The following is a 13,101-nucleotide window of genomic DNA, read 5'->3' on the forward strand; positions in this document are numbered from 1 at the left end:
TTTTTTCTATTGGGTTGTCTTTTCTCATTTATTTGGAGAGCTTATTATGAATGATAATCCTTTGTCAATTCTTTGTTATATGAGGTACAGGTATCTTCCCTCATTTGGGGGCTTGACTTTGCTCCTCCTAGTTTTAATATAGACAAGTTCATTCGTTTTTGTTTTGTTTTTTTCGTTTATGGCTAAAGCTTAAACTCTCTTCTTTGAGAAATCCTTACTCCATGGTAGTGGGTGAAATAGTGAGGCCTACTGGTGGTAGAGACACCTTCTTCTGGTCCAGGTTATCTGAGGGTATGGAGCTGTACCACAGCTGTGAAAGGATAAAAATATATAATAGGAATGTGGATCTCAGAGTGAATGTCTATAGGCTTACCATAGAGATAGTGTAGGTTCAGTTCCAGACCACTGTAATAAAACGAGTATTGCAATAAAGCGAGTCACATATTTTGGTTTCCCAGTACATATAAAAATTATGTTTACACTATACAATAGTTTAAGTGTGTGATAGCATTATATCTAAAAAAATGTACATATGTTAATTAACAAATACTTTGTTGCAAAAAAAAGCTAACTATCATTTGAGCCTTCAGTGAGTCGTAATTTTTTTGCTGGTGGAGGATTTTGCCTCAATATTGATGGCTGCTAACTTATCAGGGTGGGGGTTGCTGAAGGGTGATTTGATTGTGGCAATTTCTTAAAATAAAGACAAAATTAAAATTAAGTTTGCCAATATTGATTGACTCTTTCTTTCCCGAATAATTTCTCTGTAGCATGTCAAGCTATTTGATAGCATTTTATCCACAGTAAAACTCCTTTCAAAATTGGAGTCAATTCTCTGAAACTCTGCTGCTGCTGTATCAACTAAGTTTATGTACTCTTCTAAATCCTTTGTTGTCATTTCAACAATCTTCACAGCATATTCACCAGGAGTAGATTCCATCTCAAGAAACCACTTTCTATGCTAATCCATAAGAAGCAATTCCTCATGCATTAAAGTTTTATCATGAGATTGCAGTAATTCAGTCACATCTTCAGGCTCCACTTCTAATTCTAGTTCTCTTGCTATTCCTACCACATCTGCAGTTACGTCTTCAACTGAAGTCTTGAGCCCCTCAAAGTCATCCATGAGGACTGGAATCAACTCTTCCAAACTCCTGCCAATGTTGATATTTTGACCTTTCCCCATGAATCATAAATGTTCTTAATGGCATCTTAAATGGTGACTCCTTTCCAGAATGTTTCCAATTAACTTTGCCCAGACCCATCAGGGGAATCATCATCTACGGCAGCTCTAGCTTTATGAAATGTATTTCTTAAATAATAGGAACTGAAAGTTGAAATTATTCCTTGATCCATGGCTAAAGACTGGCTGTTATCTTAGCAGGCATGAAAACATTAATCTTGTTGTACATGTTCATCAGAACGCTTGCGTGACCAAGTGCATTGTCAATGAGCAGGAATATTGTGAATCTTTTTTTTTTGTCCCCTAAGCAGTTCTCATCAGTGAGCTTAGAATATTCAGTAAATCATGTTGTAAACAGATGTGCTGCTATCCAGGTTTTGCTGCTCCATTTATAAAGCACAGGCAGAATAGACTTAGCATAATTCTTAAGGGCCCCAGGATTTTCAAAATGGTAAATGAGCATTGGCTTCAACTTAAAGATACCAGCTGCATTAGCTCCTAACAAGAAAGTAAGCCTGTCCTTTGGAGCTTTTAAGCCTTCAAATCAAGCACTGACTTCTCTCTAGCTATGAAAAGTCCTAGATGGCACCTTCAAATATAAGGCTGTTTTGTCTACATTGAAAATCTTTTGTTTAATACAGTGACCTTCATTAATTATCTTAGCTAGATCTTCTGGATAACTTGCTTCTTCATCTTATATTTGTATGTTGTGGAGACGACCTCTTTCCTTAAGGAACTTTTCTTCTGCTGTCCTCATCTATCTCAGCCTTCAAAGAATTGAAGAGAGTTATGGCCTTGCTGTGGATTACTCTTTGGCTTAAGAGAACGTTGTAGGTGGTTTGATCTTCTATCCAGACCACAAAAACTTTCTCCATATCAGCAAGAAGGCTGTTCCACTTTCTTATCATTCATGTGTTCACTGGAGAAGCACTTTTAATTTCCTTCAAGAATTTTCCTTCTGCATTCACAACTAGGGTAACTGGCACAAGAGGTCTAGGTTTTAGCCCGTCTTGGCTTTTGATATGCCTTCTTCACTAAGCTTACGAATTTCTATCTTTTGATTTAAAGTGAGAGTCATGTGACTCTTCCTTTCATTTGAACACTTCGAGGCCATTGTAGGGTTACTAACTGGCCTATTGCAATATTGTTGTGTCTTGGGAAATAGGACCAAAGAGAGGGAGAGAAACAGGAGAACGGCTGGTCAGTGGAGCAATAAGAACACACAACATTTATCAATTAACTTCTCTATCTTACATGGGTATGGTTCGTGGTGCCTCCAAACAATTACAATAGCAAAATCAAAGATCACAGATCACCATAAAAAAACATAATAATGAAAAAGTTTGAAATATTATGGGAATTACTAAAATGTGACACAGAGACAAAGTGAGCAAATGCTGTTGAAAAAATGGCGCCAATAGAGTTGCATGAGGCAGACTTGCCCCAAACTTCAAGAAACACAATAAAGTGAAGCACAATAAAATGAGGTATATGCCTGTAATAGGAATGCTTGCTCAGACTAAATTATTAAAGTTTATAAACATGAGATAATTGGTTATAACAGTGTGTGCAACTTGCTAGATGATAAAAGGGTGCCGAGGAGAGGTACTTCACCTGGAAAACATTTGTATTCAAATATTTAGGGAAAACAAGTAAAACTGCAAGTAAAAGGCGCAGGGAAGTTAAGTACTGGTAACTGTGTAAAAGGTGAAAGGACAGTTTATGTGCTGCAGTGGAACTGAGTGAAATTTAATTTAGTACTGGGAGGAAAAAAAGCAACAACTTAGTCTCACTTGGGGATCCTTGGCAACACCAGAACTATTGACTCTCTTCAACCAGCTTAACTCCTTTGGTGTCAAATAAGCCACATTTCATAGAAATCTTTTGAATCATGGTACAACCCTAGAGCACAAGGTTGGAAAAATAAGTCATCTAGGTTTTCTCAAGTTTTAAACATTTGTCTTGTATAACTTAAGTCCTTAATCCATCTAGAGTTGATTATAGCATATAGTGAGAGGAAGGGATCTACTTTTATTTTTCCCCTTAGATGTATAATTAATTGATGGTATCCTGTTAATATTAAATTTAAAAAACATAATCTAAAACTTTAAAAGTATAATTTAATCTGTTCCTTCCACCTAATTGATGATATAACTGCTACTGAATACACTGTTGTCTATCCCAGCAATGTTTTAGATGTCTCCTGTAAAACTTACTGAAAATAACCTAATGAATCTGTCTTTTAATGGAATTTAATCCAATTACATTTTTTATAAATGGCAAATTAAAGCTTTAATTTACATTTGGTTTTATGTCTTCTGATTTTTACAACTTTGTTGCTGTTTTATTTTTTGTTATTTATGTTATCTCCATTATTACTTTAATATGACAGTGTTATTTTTCTTTAAGGTCTACACATACTTTACAATTCCATGGATTCTAGTATACTTAAAGATTTTCTAAAAGCATTCTTCAGCCAACATTTCATTAACCACTGAAGTCAAGAGTGGAGCAGTATTATTTGAGTATACCTTATTATTAATATTTTTTTAAGGAGGGCGCAGCTCACAGTGGCCCATGCTGGGACTGAACTGGCAACCTTGGTGTTATTAGCACTTCGCTCTAACCAAATGAGCTAACTGGCCACCCTGAGTATACCTTATTTTTTTTTAAACTAACTTTTCCTTACTCTCATCGTTACCTTTTAGTGTCTTTTTTCATTGAATTTAGAATTTTACAACCTAGATTGTACCTTACTTTTACATTTTACACACACACACACACACACACACACACACACACACACTTTGCAGAATAACTTTGGATATTTACATTCTGCTATAAAGCCAAATTTGGCTATTATGAATAATGCTGCTATGAACATTCATGTACACATTTTTAAGCAGACATATGTTTCTATTTCTCTTGGGTATATGCCTAAGGATGGAATTGCTCAGTCATAAGGTAACACTATATTTAACCTTTTGATGAACCATTGGTCTGTTTTCTAAAGGGTCTGGGCCAAGTTACATTCATACCAGGAGTGCATAAGGGATCCAATTTTAACCTTTTCATCAACACTCATCTTTTTTACTAAAGCCATCTTGATGCCAATGTTGTGGTAGTTTATTGTCATTTTGATTTGCATTTCCCTGATGGCTAATGATGTCGAGCATCTTTTCATATGCTTATTGGCCACTTGTATATCTTCTGTGGAGAAATGTCTATTAAAATCATTTGCCCACTTCAAAACTGGGTTATTTTCCTTTTTATAATGGACTTACAAGAGGTCTTTATATATTCTAGATTTAAGTCCCTTATCTGATATGATTTACACACTTTAAATCACATTCTGTAGATGTGTATTCAATTCCTTGACGGTATAGTTTGAAAAACTGGCATGCTTGATTTTGATAAAGTCCAATTTATTATTCATTTGTTGCTTGTGCATCTGGTATCATATCCAAGAAATCACTGCCTTTTCAAGGTCATTAAGATTTACCTGTTTAAAAAAATTTGTAGTTTTAACTCTGATTCATTTTGAATTCATTTTTGTATATAATGTGCCGCAGGAGATCCACATTTATTCTTTTGCATGTGGACATACAGTTGTTCCAGCATTATTTGAAAAGGCCATTCCTTCACCACTGAATTTTTTTGGAATGCTTGTCAAAAACCAATTGACTATAAATGTGAAGGTTTGTTTCTGGATTCTTAGTTTTATCCCACTGATATACAGGTCTGTCCTTACGCCAGTACCACACTCTTCATTACTGTAGCTTTCTGGTAAATTTTGAAACCAGGAAGTGTGAGTCCTCTAGTTTTGTTCTTCTTGAAGACTGTTTTGGCTCTTCTGAGTTCATTGAATATCTTTATAAAATTTAGGATCAGATTAACAATTTCTGCAAAGAAGTCAGCTGGGACGTTAGAAGGGATTGTGTTCAATCTATAGATCAATGTAGGGAGTGTTGCTACCTTAATTCGATCAAGTATTCTGATCCATGAACGTGTGGTATCTTTCCATTTAGACCTTTATATCTTTACATTAAACCTTTAATTCCAATAATATTTTGTAGTTTTCAGAGTTTAAGTTTTGCACTTTTTGATGCTATTGTAAATGAAACTGTTTTTCTTCATTGCATTTTTGGATTGTTCATTACAACCCTAATATAGAATAGAATTCTGTATATTAATCTTGTATCCTGCAACACTGTTGACCTTGTTTTTATCTCTAAATAGTTTTTTGTAGATTTCTTAGGATTTTCTACATACAAAAATCATGTCATCTGTCAATAGTCTTATTTTATCCTTTCCAATCTTGATGCCTTGTATTTCATATTCTTGCATAATTGTCCTGACTAGAACCTCCAATTCAAGGTAGAATTGATGTGGCTACAGTGGACCATCCTTGTCGTGTTCTTGATATAGGGGGAAAACCTTCAGTCTTTAACCATTATGTATGATGTTAGCTGTGACATTTTTACAGGTGCCTTTTATCAGCTTAAGGAATTTCCCAACCATACCTGCTTTGTTGAATTTTTTTTTATCATAAATTTTTTTTTTTTTAATCTTTTAACAGCTTCCATCACTTTGTTCTTGTTCTTCAAGATCATAGCTATGATGGAATGGGACATACCTGATGGGCAAGCAATAACTATCATTGATTTTCCACCTTCTTAGTCCTTAATCACTTTTAATTTTGTTACCAGGCCAGTCACTCAGTGTGGTCACTTACTGGCAACATTATGAGTGGATTTTGTGTGCTTTTAGGGATGAACAAAACAACATGAGATTATATAGAGCACAAGAGAAATCATGCAGTTAAGAGACGTAGTAAACACAAGATGTATGAGGCTGGTGCCACTGTAATATACCATACTATTTTATAGGAAACCTTTTTTTATAAGTAGAAAGGATATACTCTAAAATAATGATTAAAATTATAGTATAGTAGATACATAAACCAGTAACATAGCCCTTTATTAATTATCGAATATTATGTACTGTACATAATTGTATTATACTTTTACACAAGTGGTAGCACAGGTTTGTTTACACCAGCATCACCACAAACACATATGGAATGTGTTGTGCTATGACACTACAATGGCTACAATGTCACTGAGCGATAGGAATTTTTCAGCTCCATTATAATCTTATGGGACCACCATCATATATGCAGTCCATCATTAACCAAAGTGTTGTTATGATCATCTAAATAGATATGAAAATGCATTTGGTAAAATTAAAAACATTCATGATAAAATCTTAGCTAGGAATAGAAGAGTAATTCATTAATCCAATACAGAGTATCTACAAAAAAAATATAGCGAAAGTCCTATTTAGTGGTGAAACAGTGAAACCCCACACCCTATCCGAGACTGGTAGTGAGAGAAGGATTCCCACTAATAGCATATCTACTCATATCACACTGGAGGTTCTAACTAGTACGTTAAGACAAGAAAAACAAAAAAGGATTAGCAAGAAAAAATTATGGCATTATCTACATAGAAAGTAGAATCTGTAACTTACTAGATTTAATAAGCGAATTTAATGAATTAGTTGAAGATATAATCAATAAAAAAGCACTGACTATATTTCTGTATAATAGGCAGAAAAATTAAATTTTAAAATGATGTCACTTGCAAAGCATTAAAAAAAACTAAAGCCTAGGGCAGCATAGCAATAGAGGAGCAAAATGAGATATATAAAACAAAAACTAAAATGACAGCCAAATTAAACAATATCAATATTAATGTCAAATGTGAATGGATTAAACAATCCAGTCAAATAGCAGAGATCGTCAGTCTGGAGGAAAAACAGCATCCAAATATATGTTGTCTACAGGAGACTCACATTAGATTGAAAGATACAAATTTGCTGAAAGTAAAAGGATAGAAAAAGATATATCATGGAAATAGCAATCATAAGAAAGCTAGAGTGGCTATAATGATTTCAGACAAACTTTAAAACAAAAACCATTACTAGAGGTACAGAGGGACGTTTTATAATAAAAGGGTCAGTTCCTCAGGAAGTGATTAACAATTATAAATATATGTACACCTAATAAAAGCACCAAAATATATGAAGCAAATATTGACAAAAATTGAAGGGATAAATAGACATTTTAACAATAATAGTTGAAGATTCCAATACAGCTTCACTCATTTTCATAAGAGATAAAAAATCTAGGCAGAAGATCAGTAAAAGACTTAAATAACACTATGAACCAAATAGCCCTAAAAGACATTGTAGAATAAGGATATAAAGAAAAAATATTTTTGTACAGATGTACAATGCATTTGTGTTTTAAGCTAAGTATTATTACAAAAGTCGAAAAGTTTGAAACGTAAGTTTATAAATTAAAAGTTACAGTAAGCTTAGATTAATGATTGAAAAAAATTTAAATAAATTCAGTGTAGCCTAAGTATACAGTGTTTATAAAGTCTACAGTGGTACACAGTAATGTCCTAGCCCTCACATTCACTTACCATTCACTCACTGAATCATCCAGAACAACTTCCAGTCCTGCAGGATCCGTTCAAGGTAAGTGACTTATGCAGGTGTACCATTTTTTATCTTTCATACCATATTTTTACTGTACCTTTTCTATGTTTAGATACACAAATACCATTGTGTTACAATTACTACAGTATTCTATGACATTAGAATGTACATGCTGTACAGGTTTGTAGCCTAGGAGCAATAGGCTGTATTATATAGCTTAGGTGTGGTTTGTGTAAGTGCACCCTTTAATGTTTGTACAATGACAAAATCATTGTGCGTTTCTCAGAATGTATCCCATCGTTAAACAACTCATGACTGTAAACTCATTTTTTCAATGAATTTGTATCATATTCTTTTAAAATATTAACTTATTGCTGGAATAAAACTCCCTTAGTCATGCTATGCCTTTCCCTGCCCACCACGTTCCTGGATTAAATTTGCTAACATTTTGTTTAGGATTTTTATATCAATGATTTGAGAGAGAAGAGTCGATGCATTTCCTTTATCAGGTTTTGTTATCAAGGTTTGCTGGCCTCATAAAACAAACTGGAAAGTCTTTTTCAGTTCTCTGAAGAGTTTGTGTTTGCAAATGGTATTACTTCTTCCTTAAATGTTAGAAATACTTCACCATAATGCCATCTGGGCTTGCAGTTAACTTAGTGATTAAGGTTTTCAATTATGATTGAATTTTAAAAAACAGATTCAGGACCCTTCATATTTTCTATGTTGTTTTCTATTAATTTTAGTTGTTTTTCCATTTCGACACAGTTTCAGATTTTTCAACAGAAATTCAAATTTATAAAGTTCTTCATAATATTTGTAATATCTGAAAGCCTTTAGTGCTGTCTTTTTACTCTTGATATTAGTGATGAGTTTTTCTCTTTTTTCTTGATCATTCTCACTAGAAATTTACCCTAAATTTAATCAATACTTTCAAAGAAATGACTTTTGGTTTTATTGACTTTCTGTTGTATATAGTTTTCCATTTCATCATTTCCTGTTAGTATAATTCCATTTTCTTTGGGCTTGATTAGTTGTTCTTGTTATAGCGTGAGATAACTCTGATGTTTAATTTTCAGTCCTTTTTCTAACTTTGTATTTAAAGCTATAAATTTTCCTCCAAGTCCTGCTGTAGTTGAATCCCACAAATTTTGATAAACCCTATCATAAGTATCACTTGGTTCAAAATATTTTCTAATTTCCATTGTAATTTCTTCTAGGATTTATGGATTACTTAGAAATATATTAATATCCAGGCAATTGCAGATTTCCTGTATTTTTGTTGTTGAAAGCTTAATTCCACTGTAATCAGAGACTATTCATCCTCTGAATGATCTCAATCCTGTAATATTTGTTGACGCTTGCTTCATGGTCAATTTTCCCCAAAGCTTCATGTACTTGAACAGATCATGTATTTTAACATGGGAGCAGTGTTTGTCAATGCCAACTAGTTCAAATTTCTTAGTTGTGCTGTTCACAATCTTCCAGCTATTAAACAGGAATGTTAAGAGTGGCCCACTATGATTGTAGATTTGTCTACGTCTTTTAATTCAATCAATGGGTATTTTTTTTCCTTATACAGTTTGAAGCTGTAACATACTGATTGAGTTTATTTTCTCTATTCTGTGGTGAATTGGTTTTCCTCATTATGAAATGTCTATCTCTAGTAATGCTTCTTACTAAGGTAGTATCTTAATACATTATAAATACTAAATAAAGGGAAATCCTTGTTATATTTGGAAAAAAAATCTATTGAGCCAAATCTTTTTTTACTGTTACTTTTTCTAAAACGTAAGAACTTAAAAAAACAAAACAAAAAAACTTGAACCTAAGGTAGGCTATATAACTTGTTCAAGGAAACAGTTCAGAGCTAGTATTTGAACCCATGATCTTAACACTCCAAGAAATCTCATATCACAAGTACAAATCAGATAAGGTATTAAGAGACAGAGTTTACCTTAAGGGGTATATAGTAGTCAACAAAGTGAAAAAAGTTGACCAATTAATACCATCTGGCACGATTTCATAAGCATAATCTAATCCTTACTACTCTAAAGGTGGTCTACGGACCAGTAGCATCAGTATCTTCTAAGTGCTAGTAGACTACTGACTTTACTTTAAAAACTTTTGTCAATGTAATGCATAAAATGAAGTACAAAATGCTCATAATGAAATAAAATAGTTGCTTGTCGGCACTCCTTAATACCTAGTTGCAATCATTTTTAACTAATTAAAACTTTTTTAAATCTCAGTATTTTTAAAAAATAATGGTCACACTAGTATTTCTTGAGTTACAAATTTTAGCCATTATCTATCGTGTTCCTATACTTAGAGATGAGGATTTAGCCCTTTTCTATACCCATACACCTTTCCATCACATTTGCAGTTTAATCAATACTTAAGTTGTTATACACAAATATTCTCTATATAACCAGATTATCATGATTGCATTATCTTTCCTATATTTTGTTTTTCCTGAAGCTATCGAATTTATCTCCTAATTTCCTATAATCCTTTACTTTTTTTCCAAATTCATCAGAACTACCATATATCAAATTTTCCCTTTTTCTCCACTTCTTCATGTTTAACGATCACCTCTTCAAGAAAGTCTTCCTCCAAGAGAACTACTTCCTTACCTAAATTTCCCATTATAAATATGTATTTTTAGTCATGAACTTTGAGGAGAGATGTCTCATTTATTTTTTATATCCTAAGCTAGATGCCTTTCATATAGAAGCTTTATTAAATGCTGCTTAAATGAATACTCAATATAAAAATGAACTTCTGGAAAGTGACACAGGTTTATTCTTTCCTTAATAAGGAGTACCAAAACAGGCCTCAGCAACTTTTGCCATAGCCATCCCATAAGCTATTTCATATCAGCAGCACTATACACAGCAGAGCCTCAGAGGTATACTAATGGTACCACATTTAGTAGACACATACAGTGGCTGTATATAATTAATGATTAAATTTAGAAAGATTTGCATATAAACATCCCTTACTCCCTAGAACTTTAATCAGGAGTTCAAAAATTGAAATTGTATCTGATTATTTCCCCTACCCAAAGAATGGTAGTTATTTCTCCTAGATACTGCCTGACTACAATCTTTCTGTCCTTAGACTGGTAAAGCTGAAGAGGGATAAGAAGTTACCTGAGTCTGTAGTAATGCATGTTAAAGGTATGGGTTGAGGCTTAATAAAGCCTCAGAGAACAGAGTATTTAAATGATGTAAGAATATGAGATAGAATAAGATAGAAGAATATGGCGCTTTGCATTTTATATTTAATATAATCTCAACTTAATGAGAACTAATACTCCTGTGCATTCAAAGTTACAAAGTTTATTATTTTTAACAACTATCCAATATATTACTTAAAATATGGTTACATCAAATGAAATACATCTGTTCATACCCACTATAAAAGAACTACATGATATGCACAAACAAAGATGCAGGGATCATGCAGTATTTTCATACCATAATTAAAGATATTAAGCAGCAAGGAAGTACAGTGGAATTGAAGGTTGAGGTACAATATAAGGACCAATAAGATAAGCAGAGCTGAAATTCAAGATGTAGTTGGATACACCAGTTCTTACAAAACAAAGCATTTCCAAAGACACTGTAAATGCATTTCCGTTGAGGCAGAAGTCAATTTTAGGATGTAGTCTGTACAAATCTGCAGATAAGACTGAGTTAAGTAGATTAATTTGATTAGGAATAGACTCAACGTTTGTAAAAAAGCGAACTGAAGGATAAACTTCGATGGCATACATCACAAAAGTTGAATTCAGTATAATTAGTCCTTCATTCAGGTGCTTGATTTTTGCATTTTCAATAGCTTTCCTGTGACATCTTTATCTTGAATGTTCTTCCCCATTTGTTTTGTAAAGTTATGTCGAAGGTCATTTACTGGCTACAAGTGAATATATGACAAAATCATCATGAAAAGAGTATTAAATCCCAATCTAGAAAAGTAGTCTCTTTAAGTAGATATGATGTGATTCTTCAAATTAATTTTTCAGTACAATGATCTTTTTCTAGACCTTGGCCAGGCATAAGTTTTCAGAGCAGTGAAAACTGGCTTGTCACAAAGCAAGCAACCTGTGCTGGCTTCTGTTAGAAACTTCATCTTCAACATAGTAACATGGAAAGGATGAGAGTCAGTTTTCCACGCATAGCAACATTTTCGAGAGACAAAACAAAAGAATTGCTTCCTCTGTACTGGACACTTTCTTGAACTTGCCGAAACAGGACAAAGTAGGTAGGATAAGGCGATACAAAGGAAACGGTCTCTTTGATATTTTTTTTTTCCTAATTTATAAAAATGAACTTCTATGTTAGAGAATCATCTCGGTTTGTACTCGGTTTTCATTGTTAAATTACAGCACCGCTGATACCGGGCGGCTCAACAGGTACACATGACAAGGGTGTGCTTCAGGTTCCATCATTAAAAAAAGACATTTTGGCGTATGGCTCAGAACTTTGTATTATCCCTGATGTTCTAGTGCCTGCTTCCTCACAGCATATACCAAGGAACGCCTCCCCGCCACCTGGTGAAATCTAGCGACCTGTTCAGGCACCAGATTCCTCAGATAACTATGATTAAAACCACTCAAGGAAACCTGGCAACAGAACACAAGGGGCTGGGGACTACATTTCACCGTTAACGCGTAAAAATAGTCCGGTCGAGCCCCAAGGTTTACTTACTTGGCAAGTAGAAAAACCTGGGGAGGTGTCCCTCCGCGGCCCAGACTCCCACGCGGGACCGCTCCACGCGGAGCCATACACCACTCCCACTTAACCCAGCGATCCGCTCGGTAAGCGGTGTAGACGCGCGTCCTCTCGCCCTTCGCGAGCGGCTCCCCGGCCAGCTCGGCGCCCCGGTGCCTCCGCGGACGGCTCGCAGCCAGCGCTGCCGCAACCGCCCTCCGCTCCGGCGCAGCGCTCCGGGGCCCCCGTTCGCGGCCGGCCCTCGGAGAAGCGCGCGGCCCCCGCTCAACCGCCGAGCCGCTCATCCGCCGCGCGCCCGGGGTCGGCGCCCGTCCCCCACGTACCTACCGCGGCAGCGGCGCCGCAGGGACTCGGCCTTTTCTCTCTCCGCAGCCGCTTCCAACAGCCACCGCCGCGCACAATAACACTCCTGAGGGGGCTCACTGAGGTAAGTCTCCCTGCGCCCACCCCCAGGGACTCCGGACCAATGGCAGCACGAACGTGCGGCCTCCCATCCAATCAGAGACGACGGGGTGGAGTGGGCGGGAGGCCGCGCGCTGGAAGTTGGCTGAGGGGCGCACAGAGTTCGACTCGCCTCAGGGCTTTTTCCCGTCCGTTCTCTGGGCCGCCTCTACGGCCACGCGCCTCAGGGAGGCCTTTATGTGGAGTGACTCGTGTGAAGATGGGAAAAGT

At 35.6% G+C, this 13,101-nt stretch overlaps 1 protein-coding gene across 5 annotated transcripts in view; it reads right to left on the reverse strand.

The window, feature by feature from the left end:
* The window catches only part of ATF7IP2 (activating transcription factor 7 interacting protein 2), a 54,153-nt gene extending 41,274 nt beyond the window's left edge, over window positions 1–12,879 (reverse strand). For 3 of the 5 annotated variants that reach the window (XM_088801247.1, XM_019719316.3, XM_019719312.3), the window contains exon 1: window positions 12,753–12,879. The gene's annotated coding sequence lies outside the window, so the exon portion shown is untranslated. The other 2 variants (XM_019719313.3, XM_019719314.3) reach the window with 2 other exon arrangements.
* Window positions 12,880–13,101: the final 222 nt, after the last annotated feature.

Source organism: Rhinolophus sinicus, chromosome 10 (assembly GCF_057876585.1).
Source record: "Rhinolophus sinicus isolate RSI-liver-muscle chromosome 10, RSI-T2T, whole genome shotgun sequence".
NCBI classification, from domain to species: Eukaryota; Metazoa; Chordata; class Mammalia; order Chiroptera; family Rhinolophidae; genus Rhinolophus; species Rhinolophus sinicus.